This window comes from Myotis myotis, unplaced genomic scaffold, assembly GCF_014108235.1.
Source record: "Myotis myotis isolate mMyoMyo1 unplaced genomic scaffold, mMyoMyo1.p scaffold_m19_p_20, whole genome shotgun sequence".
Classification (NCBI taxonomy): Eukaryota; Metazoa; Chordata; class Mammalia; order Chiroptera; family Vespertilionidae; genus Myotis; species Myotis myotis.
Genome location: NW_023416325.1, coordinates 17,733,124 through 17,752,461, shown reverse-complemented (window position 1 = coordinate 17,752,461; position 19,338 = coordinate 17,733,124). Strand labels below are relative to the sequence as shown.

The window sequence follows — 19,338 nt, the reverse complement described above, 5'->3', positions numbered from 1 at the left end:
TGGGGGCTGGTCTCCCTGCCGCTGTGAGCCTCCGGGACACCAGCTCACCTTTCCCAGCCTCCGGTGATTCATCTGAAAAATGGGGAAAGTATCATTATCACTTCCTAGACTTTTTTGAAGGATTCAAACACATAAGGGCGCAATCAATGGCAGCTACTCTGTGATTATTCCTATTTTGACTGCCTAGGAGCCAAGATTAGCTTTCTCCTGAGAATCCTTTCCTATCCCTAAACCTTCCATCTTCCGAAGGAGAAAACACATCCGTACAGTCAACGGGATGCCTCAGCCCCGACCAGAAAACATTCAGGAACACACAGAGGCCCCGGATAAACTGGTAGAAAATGAACTCCCAGTGGCTAGGAGAAGGAGGCCGTCTCTCTACTCCACATTGATTCTCTGACCACCAAAAATACCCCTTTTTACAGACCCGCAGGAACTCTACAGATCAGCAACTTGGCCCTCGCTCAGGCACTGAGCGCCCACCCCCCAGAGCTCCCCAGGCCGGGCAGAAGGTGTGACTTCAGACATAATGGTAAGGATGGGGGGGGGGGGGAGGATGCAGGCCTGTGTGTGAGGTGATTGTAACCAGAAACACCTCGGCAGGCATCTCGCTGCTGTCCTGAGCGCTGCTGGCAGGCAGCCGGGCCGGAGCCGGGAGCCGGCCGAGGTGCCCTGGCTGGCCGCTGACCGCCCCTGCTGGCCGGCGGGCCGATAGCTTATCGGACCCACTCCGGGCACCCAGTGCCACAACCGGAAACGCGGCTGGAGGCCAGTGCATCCCCCATGGAGCGGGGTGCGTCCCGGTGCGCGCAGGTCCGCGCATAGGTCCCAGGGCCGGCTTCCTCCACCCCCCCGCGACCAGGTAAGGCTTCAGGTGGATGGAGAGCGAAGGCCGTGCCTCCACCGTCAGGGCACTGTTCGCGCGCGGGGCTGGGAGAAGGCCGGTATTGTGTGGGCAGGAGGGTGGGGACAGGGTGCGGAGATGGGGGCCACAGCAGAGATGCTGGGGCGTCAGTGCAAGCTCGCAGCACGAGGGCTTCAGGGAGGGCATGACAGGAGGGTAAGCGAGGGCAGGAGGTGCTGGGGCGCAGGGCTGCGCACCCCGACTTTGTCCGCAAAGGTGTGGTCGCAAGGTGTGTCTGACCTCCCCCAGCTGGGCCCCGGCCTCCCGGGCTCCGCGCCTGCGCGGCACTCGTCTGTTTACACCGCGAGCCCGTGCGCGTAGTGGGGTCCCTGCGTGGGGTCCCTGCGTGGGGCAGGAGGACCTGTCCTAGCAGCTTGTTGTGGCGCATCAGAGAACGACAGGGCTCGGGAGCCTGGAGCCCCAGGCTGAGCCCAGGCTCGCCTCCACTGTTCGCTGTGCTCCCCTGGGCTGGCGGCTCACCCTCTCTGGGCCCAGCCTCCACCTCTCTCGGGGAGAAACGCCAACAAGGAAGCGAGTCGTTGGGGTTGAATAAGATGCTGGTTGGAAGACCTTGCGCGATGGAAAGAGCTTTAGTTTTAGGGTCTATTATTACTGGAAAAGTGCGCCCTGTCTCGGGAGAGTGCACGGGCAGCCCAGTTGACTGCGATGCGCGTTCCCCAGAAGGGGGTCCAGGTCCAACAGGTGGAACCACGGCCCGCTCTGCCCTGAGCAGGTGGCAGCCTCGGGAAAGACGCTGGGAAGAGCGGCAGCGGGACTCTGTGATCCTCCAAGGGTAGCGGGCATCAGCCCAGGGCGACTCCCAGGCCTTTAATTCAGGGGCACCGGTGGGGGGGGGGGGGCTGGGAGACCGCGGTCAGAGCAGGGACCCAGCGCCTCCTCTCCAGCGCGCGCCCCGCTCACCGCTCGCCCGGTGCGCAAGGAGTTCACTGGGGACAGCCCGGACCCGCGGGCAGACTCGCAGACAGACAGACGCCGCGGTGCCGGGCGGTCTCCGGTTGCGCCTGGGTCTGTGAATCAAAGGAGGGGCGTACTCCTCCTCTCACCCTCTCACCCTTCTCATAGCCCGCGCCCAAGTGGGGAGCACTGAAAGGGGTCTCTGACCAGCGGGCTTCCTGGGGCCCTTCCCTGCTCGCGGACCTCCCCGGCAAGTTGTATGCAAAATGGCCTATTTCCGCGCTTTTTGTTTCTCTTCTGGTGTGGCGTAGGTTGGCTTTCTAATCGGCTCACCAGTAGTGTCCACATTCCCCCAAAGGTTAAGACCCACCGTCCCCACCAGGAGCTCAAGGCCTGGTCCTTGGTGCCCAGTGGAACATTCCAGATTGTGTGTTCTTCTCTGACATGCACGCTCAAGGCAGTTGGCTGCTAGAGAAAAAACCATATGTGCGCGCCCGCGCACACACCTCAGAAATGTCCCTTCCAAAAGCTTAAAGGGAAACTGAGGCCCAGAGAGGAGTTACCATCGGCTCAAGGTCAGGCAGCGACCAAAAGGAACACACACAGGCCCCCTGGACCTGAACCGAATGCTCCTAAGAATCCTAAGTGTCATGAGTCCAAAATGTGGCCAAAATCAGCCCCCAGAATGGCCCGGATTAAAGTGCAGCTTCTGGCCATTGTCACTGGCTACCGGCTCACCCTAAACTGGCTTGAAGGACAAACCCTCGGTGCACGGGGAGGAGGAAGGCCCCCGTGCGGCTCTTTCCTTAATGAGTGGGTTTTTAACCTTTTGGGTGACAAAGTGTCCCGGGAGAAGCTGGTGAAAACTGAATTTTTCTCTAGAAAAATACACCAAAGCACACGATTCTGCTCTGCAGACCATCGAGGGCCATCCATGTAGTCATGGTAAAGGCCGGTTTGGGGGAGCCCCTCTGGTCACCGTGTCTTTTAAGAAGCTGTCCCGGGGAGTGTGTGGGATCCTCATTCACACACGGGCGGGCACACACACATACACACACACACACACACACACACACACTCTCCATCCGCAGACCCACCCAGGCACACTGGTCTGCAGACCCCTGGCTGGGCATCCACGGCTGCGCCAGGAGAAAAGTTCAAGTCGCCAGCCCACTCCCCGCTGACGTGGTCTTCAACACCCGGCCCCTTCAGCTCATTGTTTATCCATCCGCACGACTCCCCTTCCCCAGCCCGCTCCCACCCCCACTTTTCCGAGGTCGACTATAAAAATAAACTATTTTTCCTTGTTAATAAATCTCCGCCCGGCGCCCTCTTTTAAAGAACTCAAAAAAAAAAAAAAAAAAATCCCTGCGCCCAGCGCGAGCGAGCAGAAAGATTAATCTCGAAGCAGGATTTATGTGGCGCGGGCATCCTCAAACAATTGGAGCCATAAAGTGAAATGAGATTCGGAGGCGGGTGGGGGAGGGGGAGGACCTCGGGAACCACAAACACGTTTGTGTAGCTAAACAATGTGGAAACTCTTAAAGGCCCGTTTCTGCAGACATCTTGCAGCCCCGGCGCGTCCCTGTCAGCCCGCGGGAAAGGGAGAGAGATATATTAACTGAAGACACGATCTGAAATTACTTAGGGGTTTTAAACATGCGGGCAATGGGGGCGGGGGCGCGGATAAACTGTTGTCCATATTTCCTTCTCTCCGCGTATTATTTCCAAGATCCTTCACCCCCTTCCCAATGCTGCCTCTCTCCCGCCCCTTCTCTTCTCTCTCCATTCATTATGTTGACTGGTGTGCGGTGGCCAAAGCCGGGAGGGACCGGAGGCCGGCGGGCAGGGTCCCGATTTGCGCACCGAGGCGCGGGCACGGTTGCTCCTGCGCGTAAAGACGCGGGTGGGGCGGAGCGTCCCCCGCAGGACCGCGCAGGGGCTTCCATCGGTCACAGCCGCCCCTGCGGTGACCTTTCTCAGGACCCTTTCTGCCACAACCTGGGGACACTCTAGGTTCTTAGGGGCTTCAGGGACTCCCATCAGTGTTTTTAAGCGTGGCCCCGGGCAGGCTCTCTTCTCGCCTGGAGAGTAAGGGCGTGTGAACACGGGTACCCAAGCAGTTACGGGTCCCAGCCTGTTCTGTAAGTTTAGAGCTGGCTACAGCCGCCTCCCAGGGTCCCGGCTTCCCCAGCTAGACTGCTGGGCTCCGGATATGCAGTTAGGGGAGACGCAGACCGACCCTCAGTGCTTGGGGGAGGACTTGTGTGGAATTGTTGTAAGTCTGGAGAAGTTGGGGGCCACGGACGCAGCACGCGTGAGCGACCTTGGCATTCAGAGCACAGGACTCACGCGGTCCTCAAATCCCCGATGAACCAGGTGTCCCGAGTTAATGAGCTGTTTGGAGCTCCGGGCTGCTCATCTGTAAAATGGGGCCATCGCGGTGCCGACCCCTAATAGTTCGTGGGGAATTAGAGGTAAACCTTGGTGAAAAGCGTAGGTGGTCAATGAGTGTCAGATGTTGTTGCGGTTATCACTTATTATGGCTGAGTGTGAGCGCCTGGCAGGCCCTGCTGTCTACACAGGGGACCCGGGCCAGGGAGCCACAGGGGGCCCGGGCCAGGGAGTCCCAGAGGGGAGTGTGGTAAAGTGAGGACTGAAAGCCTGATTTCTGGATTCAGTCATTAATTCAATAAATATTCCACGGGTTTCAGGCTCCGTTCTGGGCCTGGGGGACTCCGCTGTGGCCAGGACGTTCCTCTGCCCCGCGCAGCCCCCATCACAGGGAGAGACCGGTTTTGGAAACCAAGGGTGCCTCCTTCGGCACCCAACCCTTGCCCGTGCCCTTCCTTAGCGTCTTCCAGGTCACAGCCGGGAAGCAGCAGACAGAGCCCTGCCCCCAAGGGGGCCGCAAACGTGGAGGGCGCACGAACACGCAGAGGCTCCACCGAGGACGCCACCGCGGCCGCTCGGCGCCGGCCTGGGACCAGCCGCGCAGCTCCGCGCAGGCCGGGCGGCCGCGGTGGCCCTCGCGGGCAGGCGTCCAGCGGAGCTTTCCTCACCGCGCCTGGGCCCGAGGCGGGGTGCGAGGCGACCCCTCCGGCCCCCGCCGCCGCCGACCCTGGATTGAAGCGCGTTTCGAGCCGGGCTGCGCTCATCAGCGCCACTTATGTAATCGCGGCCGGGTGCGCGCCCGGCGACCCTGCCCTCCGAGGGGCCCCGCTTCGGCCCCGGCGACCCAGGGGCTCGCTCCAGGGGGGCTTGGCCGCGGATGAAAGTGTCCCCGGCGCTGTCGCTCGCGGTGCCTCGGGAGTGTGGCGGAGGCGGAAATTCTCGCCCAAACCGCGCATTTTGAATTAAAACACAACGAAAAACTCGACTCAACTTTTTACCTTGGCTCCGAATCGCCGCCTCGTTACAAACTCCCCCATCGCACGCCCCTGGAGTGATCCGAACGGAACGGCCAGTTATCCAGATGTTATACCGACTCCCCACAATGTCCTGGCGTTTGCCAGGCGGCCACATCTGCTCTGGTGGGGACGTTTGTCCAGAGTGTAGAGCAGGAGGGACCCGCTCTCCCTCCCGCGACTCCGAGGGGTGCACCGTCTCCCGCGTCTTCCGCACGCTCTGCAGGCGTTTCCTTTGCCGGAGCCCGATGCCCGCGGCTGGGGTGGGAAACGGTGTGGGGGTGCGGGTGGTGGGGACTGGCCTCCCGTCGGTCTTTCCTCAGACTTTGTGGGTTTCGGGCGGTTTCCCCGCTTAGGCAAAAGCCTCAGAGCCGGCTCCCTCCAGCACACTCCCCCCCAGAACTCGGAAATTAAAGCACTTCTGACCCCCGGGACACCGCGTCTCAAAACTGTCCCCAAATGTCCAGGTTGTTAAGTGTATCTGGGAGAGGGGATGCTAGTGCCAAAATTTCCGGGAAACTTTCTAATTTTCTTTCATTTCCATTCTCTCGAGGAAGGTGAAGATAACACACGTTTTATCATGAAAGGCAAACAAAACAAAACAAAAGGCCGCCCAGTATTTGCTTTAAACAACTTCCCGTTGCCCTTGGCAACTGGGACCCCTGAAACCAGCGGGTTCCCTGGCAGCGGGGTGCGGCCAGGGCCTGGACCGTTTGTGGACGCTCGCAGCCTGGGGTCTGGCCGTCATCTCCCCGAGCGGATGTGGATTTGCCGGAGGCGCCCATTCCGGCCGCGCCGCTTCCTGGAGAGCCGGGCGGGAGGGGCTCCTCCGGCCTCCCGCGCCCTGACTGAGCCCTAAAACAGGGGCAGGCTCCAGTAGCAGCACGCGAGGGCTCCCCAAGAATTGGGATCTTCGGAAAGGAACCGCGTGGCCGCTTGGGCGGGTGGAATAACCCTGATGGGCCGGTCTCACCTCCTTCCCTCCCCCAGGCCGATCTTGGCTTGGGGGCGAGGAAGTCCAGAACCTGGAGAAATCCCCTCCCCCGGGGCGAAGGGGTGGGTGACTGTCCTCTGGTTGCGGGGGCATTTTTGAGGGCACCGGGGCCCCTTGGTATTTACCCCTGGAGAGGGGGTGGATGTGTCCTGTGTCGGTGTCGGTGTGCGCCCGCTGCTGCCCCTCCAGCTGCGTGGAGAGGAGAAGGTGGGGTCGGAGAAGGGCCCCTCCTCTGCCCTCCCGTCCCGACCCAGGCTGCGTGGCTCCGGCCCAGTCACAGGCCAGGCCCTGGGCCACACTGTGGCTCCAAAGGCTTGAAGCCGGGTTCTGCATCGCCCCCCCACGAAAGGAGAGCTGGGTGGTTTCTCGCATCCCCTGGGATGTTCCTGCCACTAGACCTGGCCCCCACCCTCGGCCCCACCTGCCTTCAGACTTCCACGGAACCCCACTCCTCGGTGGGGCTGGGAAGGCAGTTATCTGGAGCCCCGGTGCCTGAACGTATCACTTGCTGAGTGTCACTGGGCGAGCGATTTAACCTCTCTGGACCCCGGTGTCACGGCGAACCAGGCTGATAACAGTGCTTCCCTCAGAGGCTGTTCGCTGAAAGGGGCTGGGAGGAGGCCCTGGCCTCCGATGGGGACTGGTCTTTGCAGGGGGAGCTGCGGGCCTATCCCCCGAGTCCTCAGCCAGAGCGCAGGCTGGCAGCGGCCCACTCCGCCAGAGGGTGCGAGCTTAATAAAATAGATTGCTGAGCTATTCCAGAAACAGCAGCGTGTGGCTTAAGGCCGCTCTACCTGAATTGTGCGGGTCGTGTGTTTCTGCCTTTACTGCCGGCCCCGCGCTGTGGGTTCCAATCCCAGCCCTGCCTCCTCGGCGCTGGGTAACTCTGGGCGAGTGTCTTTCCTTCTCTGTGCCTGCCCCGAGCACTGGCAGAACCGGTCCTGCCTCCAGGGTCACTGCGCGGGTCAAGCCGGCGAGTAGGCGCCTGGCGCCTGGAGTGAGACTGAGAGATACAGTATCGCCGCACATCGTAACAAACACATAAGCACAGCCCCGTACAATATACACATCCTAATGGAAGGTAAACGCGGCATCGGATCCGGTATTACGATGTGTTATATTGTATTATAATTCTGGGCACACGTGTGAGCGCTGGAAGGGACCGGCTGCCTTCGCCAGGACAGGCTTGGCCGCTGCAGCGCCTGTGGGGGACACAGGGGCTTGCTGCCCGGTCCCAGCGGTTGGTCGTCCTTTGGGGAGTCGCAGCGCAAGCCAGCGTTTGGTTGAAAAGCAAGAACGTTTTCTTTCTCTGCGTGGCGCTGGTCTGAGTCGGTTGCCCGTGGCTCGGGCCAGTTTCGGAGGCTCCGGGCACTGGGAGGCCTTGGCTGGTCCCGGACTCTGTGGCGGCAGCGAGGAGATGGTGCCTCGGAGGCCACACACACACACACACACACACACACACACACACACAGGACGCTGGAGGGGAGCACAGAGGGGACCCCGCAACACCTCTCCCTTCTTCCACCCTCTGCTTGCCCTTGGGCGCGGGGCGCAGGCAGAGCCTGCAAGGCGCTGGCTCGGGGAGTGCGGGGGTGGGGGGTGGGGGGTGGAGGGGGAGCGAGACCACTTTTCTTTTACCCGCTGCTGCTCGGACGAGCTAGCCCTGACCAACCATGGAGACCCGATTTGGGGAGCCCTTTCTTCGGCTCTGCACAGGCACCCGACAGCCGCCCAATGCTTGCAGCGGTGGGAACATTGGTGCGAACACCGAATCGCTTGCACGCGGAACAGTTTGCCCCAAGAATGATATGCACACAGAGGCGCGCGCGCGCCCCAAATCGCCCGGCACGTGGGCTCGGAATTACTCGCACATCCATAATCGTTCACATATGTTGTTTGCATTTTCCGAGCCACGAAAATCTACGCGTAATTATCCGCAGGCAGATCATCTGCGCGCACACACCGTTCTTTGCACGCGCATCAGCGCACACACGCTCCATGGCACACACGCACAGGAGGGCGCCCCGCGGCCTGGGCGACGCGCTTGGCTCCCGCCCACAGGCGAGGACCGAAGGCCGCGGGGAGGGAGGGCCAGGTCTCTATCTTCTCAAAAAGTCCCTCGGAGAAAACCCTCTGCAGCCGCCTCGGTTCTTTGTTGTCGCTGCTCTTTGTCGGACAGAGGTGGGAAGCCAGGCCAGGGTCCCGCTAGGAGAGACCGCGGGGACAAAGGGCAGCCAGCCGGTCGCCGGTTTTAAACAGAGGCCGCGGAGCGGTTCTAGGGGAACCCGCGGCGCAACCCCGCACGGAGCTGGCCGCGCGGCCTCCCCGCCTCCCCCGGCCGAAACCAGGTGGGGCCGGAGGGACTCAGGGCCGGCGCTCCGAGGGCCCCGAGCTGTGTTTATTTTCTAGTTATTCTTGGCTGCCGTCCACACGATTATTTGTAGCGGCGAAGGGAACTTCTGGGAGAGCTGGGGCCTTGGGGGTGGGGTGGGGGTCCCTTTGCCGGGCCCCACGAGTTTTATGGCATCGGAGCTCGGAGGGCAAAATTACAGGCGGAATCAAAATGTGTAAATTATAGGTTTGTGTTGTAAAGAGGCCTAAGCGCGGCGGCTCGGGGACAGCGGGTTGTGGGTTCTAACGCGATGGGAGCCCTAGCGGCGCGCGCCGTGCGTCCTGGCGGGCTGCGGCTCCATCCCCGCGCCCGCGCTCCGGGGCGCTACGCGCTGGGAAACACCGGGGCCCCACCCCCGGGGGCCTCCCCAGCCGGCGGGAAAGGGACCAGGCCCAAGTCCCGGCCTCCTGAGCGCCAGGCCCCATGTCCTCGCGGCCCGGGTCACGGGAGTTGGGGCCCAGCTTCCCCCCTCCAGCTCCCGCCGGGACGCCTTCAGTTCAGCTTGCTAATTAGGTTTAATCGAAAATGCCTTTTTATGCCTCACCATGAGCCAGGGCCTGTTTGAGAGGTTAGCGTTAGACGAATGTGCTGCCGCCAAAGTGAGTCGCGGGAGTTTCCGAAACATTGCCAATCGGAAGCTGCTGACCATTTCCCATCCTCCAGCTCCCTTCCTCCCCCAGGTCTTAACCCGCCCCCCCCCCACCTCTTCATCTTCTTTCCTTCTTCCGTCTTCCTTCCCCTCCTCCCTCCCTTCTTCCTTCTTTTCTCTCCTTCCCTCCTGGATCCCTCTTGCCCGTTATAGACTCAATTTTCTTTCTTGTGTCCTTCTTCTCACATTTGCAGTATTTCACACACACACACACACACACACACACACACCCCATTCTCTCTGGTGTCTTTTCTGTATTTACACTATTTTGCATTTCCCCTCTCCTCCTACCCCCTCCTCTTCTTTTATTTCCCCTCCTTCCTTTTCCGATGGACTTCACTTTCCCACTTCTTGGCTTAGAAGGGGCAGCCGTTGAATGTCCATTTTCTTGATGATGGGAAATCCAACCCAAACAGGTCACACGGCCTGTGGACAGCCAGGCAGGGTAGGGGAGCATTGCGCCAGCAGCAAACCTCCTCCTGGGCTGAGCGCTGGGGAGAGCCGCAGGGGCTGGGAGACTGGTGGCTGTCCTGTGCACAGGGTGAAATTCCCAGCTACCAGCAGCCTGCCCTGTGCACCATCACCTGCATGTGCATTCCAGGCCTGTGCGTGTCTGCTGCCCACTCCATCCCCATCTTTGTCCTGAGCGCCCAGGAGAGAACCTTGCCAAGAGTTAGCGAGAATTTGGAGAAGAGAGCAAACCACCCAAAGTTACCGCCTGCGGAGCCAAGCCGAGAGCACCTTGCTCCCTTGGATGACGGATTTCTCCCCCTCCCCCCCAGCCCAGGTCTCCCCCTTCTCAGCAGCTGTTTCCCCATTGTTGTATTTATTGGGTAAATATAAACCACATAAATATACCTGAATGAACAGCGTCATGTTCCCTAATACACCATCCAGAGCCGCCGACATCCATCTTCCCACCGGCTCACCTCTGCGCTTTGACAAAGAGGGTAGGAATGCTCCACCCTTGCCCCCTTTCCTAAGTGATGAGAATATTAACATCTGACCACTCTGCTCCCAGAGTAGCCTCCACCCCCAGCCACCTTCCCCAGCTTCCTTATTAATCAGAGGTCATTTCCTCCCAGGCCCCAAACCTCGGCCTGCAATCAGAGCAGACAGGCAGAAATCGCTGACATCTCTGAGCCGGGGCAACACCAGGGTGATCCTGGCCTCCAGCAGGGACAGGCTCCCCGGGGGACCCGTGCTGGGGGACTCCTGCTTCTAGCAATGGAGGAGGGTCAGGCGCTCCGTGTGGAGATCAAGGAGGTGACTTCAGGAGAGAAATGCTGGTAGCGGAGTCACACTTCATTTTCCTGACCACAGGCTCTTTGCGCCTGGCTTTTCTGGAATGACCCCAGTAGCTGCCTTGTTTTTTAAGCCATTGATCGCCCAGCTCTCCGAAGCTTAGAGACCAGTAAGAAGACTGGTAATGATGAAAATAGTTCATTAACCCTGGTGAGGGTGTGGGAGAGTGAAGCCCTCTTGAACATGGATTGGGAGAGGGTGAGTGGTTCCAACCAGTATGGGGGCAACTTGGTGCATCCCCCCAAAATATAAGGCTCAGCAATTTTTGCCCAAGATGTTGATCCTACAGCCCAGCTGGCGTGGCTCAGTGGTTGAGCATCAACCTATGAACCAGGAGGTCCTGCTTGGATTCCCAGTCAGGGCACATGCTCAGTGGGGGGCATGCAGGAGGCAGCTGATCAGTGATTCTCTCTCATCATGGATGTTTCTATATATCTCTCTTCTTTTCCTTCCTCTCTGAAATCAATACAAAAATTATAAAAAAAGATGCTGCTTTTACACATGCAAAAATGTCCTATGCACAAGGATAGCCAACACAGCAGTGTTGTAATAGCAAATGTTGGACGATGACTTGATGGAGATAATAATGGGGACCTGGAGAAACGAACTCTGGTAAAAGGAGCCGTGAAATATTACGCAGCAATGAAAAGGATGGGTGCCTTTCTGTGTGTACAGGTAAGAGAAGACCTCTGGGATGCAAGTGAAAATGATACAATTAAAAGCACGAGGCGGACCGGTTTTCCCCATGTATAGAAGGGTGTACAAAAAAACAATCACCCGTCGATTAACTAACATCCGACAGTTACTGCCAGATGCTAACGGAATAGTTGGAGAAAATTTTACTCTTCATGGTACACTCTTTTGTTCTGTTGGCTGAGCTATGCCACAGGAAAGTTGTAAATGGTGACACAAGAATAGAAAATGGTTGTCTCCGCGGTCCTTCTCAGCAGCCCCCAGATTGCCCACGTCTGTCTTCTCTGCCTTCCGGAGAACACCCAGCATCCGATGAGCCCTCACCGTGTGCCAACTGTTTAAAAAACATGCCATTCCATCCTCACATCCGTTCGGCCAAGAGGCATCCGGAGCCCCATGTTACAGGTGTATAAACAGACTCTTAGAGGCTAAGCTCTTGCCCACGGTCACATACCCTCAGGAAGATGCTTCTGAACCAGATAGTCTGTTTCCCTAAACTGAACAACTACAACCTCACCGACCCCTGTTTCAGCAGCCGCCTCCTTTTCCACATGCTTTTCTTTTTCCGAATCCTCCAGCCCCTCTCCCACCCCTTGGTTTCCACCCCGTCTCCCACCACTCACAGCTGAATATGTGAAAATAAAATGCTTGAAAGCAAACAGCTGAGTCCAGACCAAGGCAGGTCCGCTGGTCGTAAGTAAGTGCAAAGGCACTCTGTCACAGACGCGGCCGCAGAAGGCACTGAGCGGTGGGCTTGGGGTCGGAGACAGAAGTAAGTCAGGCACGTCTCAGCTGCTCACAGGAGACCCACCGTGGACTCGTGGACTCGGTGCTTCAAGAAGCTTTGGTCCCCAGGCCTGTCCTTTTCTCTGTCTCCTACCACGGTTGCCATAAATCCTAGCAGGTCATTCCCAGAGCCGGCTCTAAGCCCTGAGAGCTAATGGGGTGTGAGAACAAGGCTTTGGAAAATTTCTCCGTTAACATCCGATGTGGCGCTCAGATTCCTGTGGGAGCCCTTCACCGTGGGAGCTGGGGGTTACCCGATTTCCTCTTATCTGAGGACGGTGCTTCTGCGTATGCCGCCTGCAAAATTCAAATGCATTCCTCTCCTCCCAGGAAGATGCTGGGACCCTACTTGTTGGAAGATGGGACTAACTCTGGCCAAGTCAGCAAATAGCCCTCGAGGGTCTAGGATGTCCTGGCCACTACGCATCCAAGATGCTAAAATGTGTGTTAGTCTCACATCTGCATGTGTTGTGTAAAAGTTAAATTCTAACGGTTTTAAAATTACTCGGGCAAAATGGCTCCATCTGGGCCTTTTCAGCAACCTTTCCATTTTCTCCTTTCTAGGCCATTTCCACTCTGGCCCCCTTTCTTGTATATTTTTGGGATAGAATCTTTGCATGGCTATTTGCTTCTTATTTGAGGGGTAACCTTTGAGACACAACATATAGCCCAGTGTGTGAGAGCTCAGGTGCCGGGATCCATCTACTGGGCCGTGACTTTTTAGCTCTGTGACCTTGGGCAAGTCCCTCAACTTCTCTGCCTTGGTTTTCTCATCTGTAAAATGGGGTGATCCCAGCACCTGCCTCAACTGTTTCCTGTGAAGCTTAAATGGGACAAAATATGCAGAGCATCTAGGATTGTGCCTGGCTATTAATATTAGACTGAATAGTACATCCTCGTGCTCCGTTCTCTCTGTCTTGCCCCATTCATTCTCCTTCACGGGGCTCCTTCCTGACCCTGGTCATGGCGTCTAAGGCCCACAGAAGAAAGATCTGAGGAATTAAGTCTCTACCATCAGAGAAAGTACCTTAAAACTTATGACATTTGAAAAAGGGCAAAAATGGTAAAATTCCCTAAGCCCGGCTTCTTCCAAATAGATGAGTGAGGGTTTTACAAAGTAGAATCGATCTTTCTGTTACGTGTGTGTGTGTGTGTGTGTGTGTGTGTGTGTGTGTGATAGGAAGCAAATGCCTAAACCCAGAATCAGGCTACTTGGAGTGTGGGTAGACCTCAATAAGGAAGGAAATTTGTGTTAAATTTGAAAATGTCTGTGGTCGTATTGAAAAGCAGGCCGGTGTTTGCAAATTTCAGGCGGCTGCGCACACTGTAAACTATCTGTTGACTTTTGAAATGAATTCCTCTGGATGGAACGCGTGCCCTGTGATGGGGGGACGTGCTCCAGCATTGTTCGCAGACACTGGCTGCTGTGTTGGCATGCAATGTCCCGCCCTGGACACAAGGGGCTCCCTGCCTGCGCGGTCGGTGTGGGGGACTCACAGGCTGGGGCTGCGGTGCGGGCGGGAGGCTGAAGTCTCTGTACTTTATGGAGAGGGTGAATGCTGGGTTCTTCCTTGGAGATGCGTTTGGAAACGAGTTCATAGTTCTCTGCAAAGATCATCGTACAGTTGGATGGTAAATGATGCTTTTTTGTTCGTTTGTTTGGTTACGAGTAAATAAAATCTGTCCCCTTTCCCTGCCAGGAAAGAAGCCAAAAAATAAAAAAGGAGAATAGCGAGATCAAGAATATGCTGGTGTGAGCCTCTCAGCCACACAAACAAAACTTGTGTGGTTTTTTCTTTATAGTTGGAAAATCTTCTTTAAGTACAGACAAGCACATAGAGTGACATCTCGAATTCTGTGCACTTTTCCCCAGGAAAACCACCTATGTCGTCATAGCCACTTCAATTTGTTTAAATCACAGAAGTAAAATATCATAAAGTTGAAGTATCTTTCCCTTTTCTGACTTAACCCCCCTCATCTCTTCCTCTCCGTAGGGTAACCACTCCCATAATTTTGGTAAATACCGAAGTCCACACTGTTATGCTTTTATGGAAATATGCACTTCTCCATCAGTGATACCAAGTGGGGTTTGTATTTTTTGATTTGCACGTGTATATCATTCTACAATTGCTTTTTTTTCCCACTCAACATTATATTTCTGAGTTTAATTTGTCTTGGTAAATAGACATAATATGTCATCACACATATCATATAACTATATTTCATTCATTTTAATTGCTACATAGCTATTTTTTAAAGATTTTAAAATTGATTTTGAGAGAGAGAGAGAGAGAGAGAGAGAGAGAGAGACAACATCCATGTGAGAGAGAAACATTGATTAGCTGCCTCCTGAAGGCCCCCTACCGGGGATGGAGCCTGCAACCCGAGTATGTGCCCCAACTAGAATCAAACCGGCAACCCTTAGGTGCACAGGACGATGCTCAACCATCTGAGCCACACCGGCCAGAGCAAGCTAGCAATTTATGACATAATAGTAATGGTAGCTAACACACCCATATGCTAGTCACTGTTCTACGCAGTTTATATGACAAATTCGCTTACGTCTCAAACTTATGAGAAAGTTCTATTGTTTTCCTCATTATCTAGAGAAGGAAACGGAGGCAGACAGAGTTCAGTAACTACCCAAAACCACATTGTCTCTGGATGGACATTTAGATGGTATCATTTTCCCACCACTATAAGCAATAATATATGGAGCATCTTTGCTCCTGCCCCTTCATATAGGCCAGTTAAAACTCAATGGGCAAGAGTTCCTATCGGGTCAATGCCCAAAGGAATTTCTGGGACTCTGAGTGTATACGCTGCGGACTTTACCGACCATTTTCAAGGTCACAACGGCACGTGGAACCTTGGGCAGGCTTCCCCTTGCTGATCCTCGGCTTCTTCCTTTGTAACGTGGAGACATAAAGGCTGGCTTGTAAAGGCTGAGGTGGAGATTAAAGGAGCTCTACGTGGCAAACACTCAATAACCAGGGGCTGTTATGGTGCGCAATAAGAACATTACTGTTGCATTGCACCGTGGCCATGCCGGCCAGGCTCTTATCAAGGATACACATTCCAAAGTTGAAAAAAAAAAAAAAGATCTTTAGGGCTGAACTAACGATGCTTCTTAGTTGTTATTATTTTACAGGCTCGAAAATAAGCAACAGGGACTTCTGTTAAATTTTTATATCAAAACCACATCAAACAAGCCCGAGTGAGCAAAGTGAAGCAGACACTTCAAATGCGATGGGCCATTCCGGGCCAGGGGTTGACTGCTGTGTGACTCTAGGCAGCTCGCTCCCCCTTTCTGGGTGCCTAGATCTCCAGGTATCATGGGAAAATGATCATATCTTCTTGCCTTGCAATATGAGGCTGCTCTGAAGAAACATGATTTATGTAAAGATATTATTTTTTGTTAATCCTCACTGGAGGATATTTTACCATTGATTTTTAGAAAGGGGTGGGGGAGATAGAGAGAGAAACATCGATGTGAGAGAGACACATCGATTGCTTGGGGCATGTGCCCCAACCAAGGCCAGGGATCAAGCCTGCAACTTCGATGTGTGCCCTTGACCGGAATCGAACCCGGGACCCTTCAGTCCCCAGGCCGAAGCTCTATCCACTGAGCCAAGCCAGCTAGGGCAAGATATTATTTTCTGCACCTTACTTTGGCCGGACATTCAGAAACCATTTTCCTGTTGCATACATGTCCCCAAAAGTTCAGAAAAGTTTCTTTTGACTTTTGAAATTGGGACATACAGGGAACACGTTATATGAATGTGTTACGAACATTTCTCACTACTCTGCCAAGTCCCGGTGCATGGACATATGAAGGCTCTGTTATCCTACATAAACCCACTTAGGTAGTAGAAAGATGGGAGGGAGAGGAAGGCGCACAGCTACAACTCAATCAAACAGCTGTTTGGCAAACAATTGGTGACTTGATGTAATTCAATTAGTTGTTTTCAAAACATCTTGCCGGACCAAATTCACTCTCTTTCCTTTGTCTCTTTGCCATCCCTGCCAAGACGTTAAACCCCCTCACTGCGCCGCTGTGTTTAAAATTTCTTCAATCAGTTATCAGCTACATTCAGCTTCTTTTTATGTCAAAAATAGCTCGCTGGTAGCTTGAGTGAAGCCAACTGGCTTCCCTTCAAACTGGTTCGTCTGAGGCTCGGGGCCACCGGAAATGCTCGGTCCTGCTTGGAGCTGAGACCCCATTGATGTTGGTTGGAGTTGGGCCATTTTCATTTGCTAATAAAGCTGCAGAGTCCACGGTGAAGAACTGATGAAAGACGCTGGCTGCTGCGCGTTGCAGAGAAACAGCAAACGCACCATGTCCTGGGGGAGCGGGTCGGGGAGGGAGGAAATCAGACAGTGGTCCCAACCCGCTGTTTCAGCCAAGTCCTGGGGGTACAATGGCCGGCTTCGTTTTCCAACAGCTGATGATGTGGGAATAATGGGGCTGGAGAGAAAGAGAGAGAGTAGGAGAGGGAGAGATGGAAGATGGATAATGAAATGGATTTTTTATTTGTATAAATCAGCTGGGAGAAGAATCGAGAGTGGACAGCACTCAAAGACAACAAAGACAGTGTGTAGCCTCCGGTGGGGAAAGGCTTAGCTGATCAGCTGAATCCCAGGATGCACGGTGGTTGTATCCTGTTAGGCAGAAATACGACTTTGTTATTGTCATTAGCTGGGGGTATAATACGGTTTCAGGAGATGTGTATGGGTGTCAGGCTGATGATGAGTGGGCCATGGTGGCTTTATAATGTGTTTGTGTGAATTTGTGTATTACGGAATTCATCGCTTCCCACAATTCAGTCATCGTTGGATTCCTGTCAGCATTTCCCCCATATTAAAAAACTATCTCCTCTATTTTCCTTTTTAGTCACAGTTCTAAACCTAAATATCCTCTATGGGCTCATCCTAAGCAGCCATGAGTGGGTGGGTTGGTCTTTATAAATACGATATACATTAGAGTGAATATGTACATTTCATTCTTTTCCTAATGTCCATCTGGTTGTACCTAACCATCATCTCAAGAATGGCCAGGGTATATGGGACGCTTCAGGGTGGTGGCTAAGAGGATAGGGGTTGGTGTCAGTCAGATCTGAGTTAAATCTCAGCTCCAGTTTTTGGCAACTGTGTCACTTTGTTCGAGTCCCTTCCCCACTTCGAGCCTCGTTTCTCCATCAGTAAAATGGGGATGACAATGCCACCTTTGTGGCATTACGGGGGGGATGAAGTAGATCAGGGCACATCAAGTGTTTGCACGATGCCTGGGACCTAGGGAGTTCTTTGACAAAGAAGTAAAGGCATGTGATGGGCTGAATTGTGTCCTCCAAAATGTCTACGTTGAATTTCTAACCCCTGGTCCCTCGGAATATCACTGGTTTTGGAGGTAAGTCTTGTAAAGAGATAATTAAGGTAAAAGAAGGACATGCAGGTGGACCCTAATTCACTCTGACTAGTTTCCTCATAGAAGGAGAGACTAGGACACAAACAAACCCAGACAGAGGAAAGGCCGTGTGACGACAAAGGGGAAAGCCATCCACAAGCCAAGGAGAGAGGACGCAGAAGAAACCAGCCCGGCCAACACCTTGATCTTGGACTTCTAGCCCCCAGAATCACGAGGAAACACACTTCTATTGTTTAAGCCACCCAGCCTGCCGTGCTGTGTTATGGCAGCTCTAACGAATGAATAGAAAGCATATTGAGTGTGTATTCATGGGAGGCCCAAGTTTATAGTCCTGGTGATTAGCCATATGCAGACACGGACTTGGGCTCTACTTGGATCCAAGATGATGACACAAACCACACACACAAAAAATAAATACATAAAAATAGTGGAAACTGGATTGAGGCAGTGCCTCCCTTCTTGTTGGCTTCTTGGCAAATTCCCTGCAATGTTGTCATCCAGGAACGTGGTTATCACGCAAGCAGGGTGACTAATCCCCAGGGATTCCAACCCATCGTAAGTTTTAGGTAAAGCTCCTCGGATTCGGTGAAAGGCAGTCGTTTGTAATCAGGCCGAAGTGTTCTAAAGAGCGCCTGGCCCACAGTCAGGTTCGTGGTGCAGTTCTTGTTGTCAGATGTCTCTGATGGGCTCCAAGGCCTGAGGGATTAATGTTCCCTAAGAATCTGTTTTCAGCTACTCTCCTTGGCAAACGTCATTAACCCCCCTACCTCACAGCCACATGCTCTTCCAATCACCCACTTGGCTATTTATATGATTTAATGAATTCCAAAAACATTTCTTAATTATTATTACATACCAGGCTCTGTGCATTTCATTCCCCACCAGCTGTGGGTGCAGTTGGCAAGCTAGGGTATGCAGTGTCATGTACCGTCTCCACATAAGTGGATGTTTGATGGTCGGTCCCTGTGGCAACCATGGTCAATGAAGGCTCATAAAGGAGGGTGAACTTGGGCTGGCCCCTCCAGGCCAGAAGGAAATGAGCATTTGGAAAGGTGGGGGTCGGGGGGGAAAGGAGAGGCTATTTCAAGCAAGGAGAGGTTGAGAAAAATCGGGTGGCATTGCACTGTAATAGTTTGTTGTATGTCCATCTCCTTATTAGACCATGGGCAGATCACTGAGAGTAGGGACGGGTCTCAGTCATCTTTGTGCACCTGTTGGCTAGCACGGTGCCTCCAGTAGAATGGCCCTATAATATAGCATTGTGATAATCAGTGGCCCATGCAATTCTCAACTTCCTTTACTCAACTGACAGGAATGCAACCCTAACTGGCTTGAGCAGAAACAATTTAAAGAGGGAGGAGTTTATTTGCTCATTAAAGTGGGAAATCTGAGGGCATGTTGGCTTCAGGCATATTTGGATCAAGGATCTCAACAAAGACTCTTCTTCTTTTGGCTCCATTTCCCTCTCTGCTGGATTCCTCATCAGATAAGATGTTTCCAGATAGTAGTCACTAGATGCTCTGGGCTTAGAGCCGATCAGGCTTATAGTGCACTCACCCTTCTCTCTGTGTGTATGTGTGTGTGTACATACATCTATACATACACAATATACATACATATATACACATGTACATATATATACATGTATACACACAGATATACACACAGATATACACACACAAATAATTTTTAGCGAACCCTCTGAGTGAGTTAGAAACATGGTCCACGTTCACTCTAAACAAAAGGGTGTTCTCTTATGTAATCACAGCATGATGATCAAATAAAAAAATGCAATGTCGAGTCCATACTATTACCACATACTACATCCCCATTTCATTTCCATCGATTGCTCCAATAATGGCCTTCTA

The 19,338-nt window shown here is 54.0% G+C and overlaps 1 protein-coding gene across 1 annotated transcript in view; it reads left to right on the top strand.

Moving 5' to 3' along the window:
• Positions 1-704: 704 nt before the first annotated feature.
• The window catches only part of TBX5 (T-box transcription factor 5), a 76,842-nt gene continuing 58,208 nt past the window's right edge, over positions 705-19,338 (top strand). Inside the window, exon 1 of the mRNA XM_036354045.1 lies at positions 705-862. The gene's annotated coding sequence lies outside the window, so the exon portion shown is untranslated. The remainder of the gene's footprint in view (positions 863-19,338) is intronic.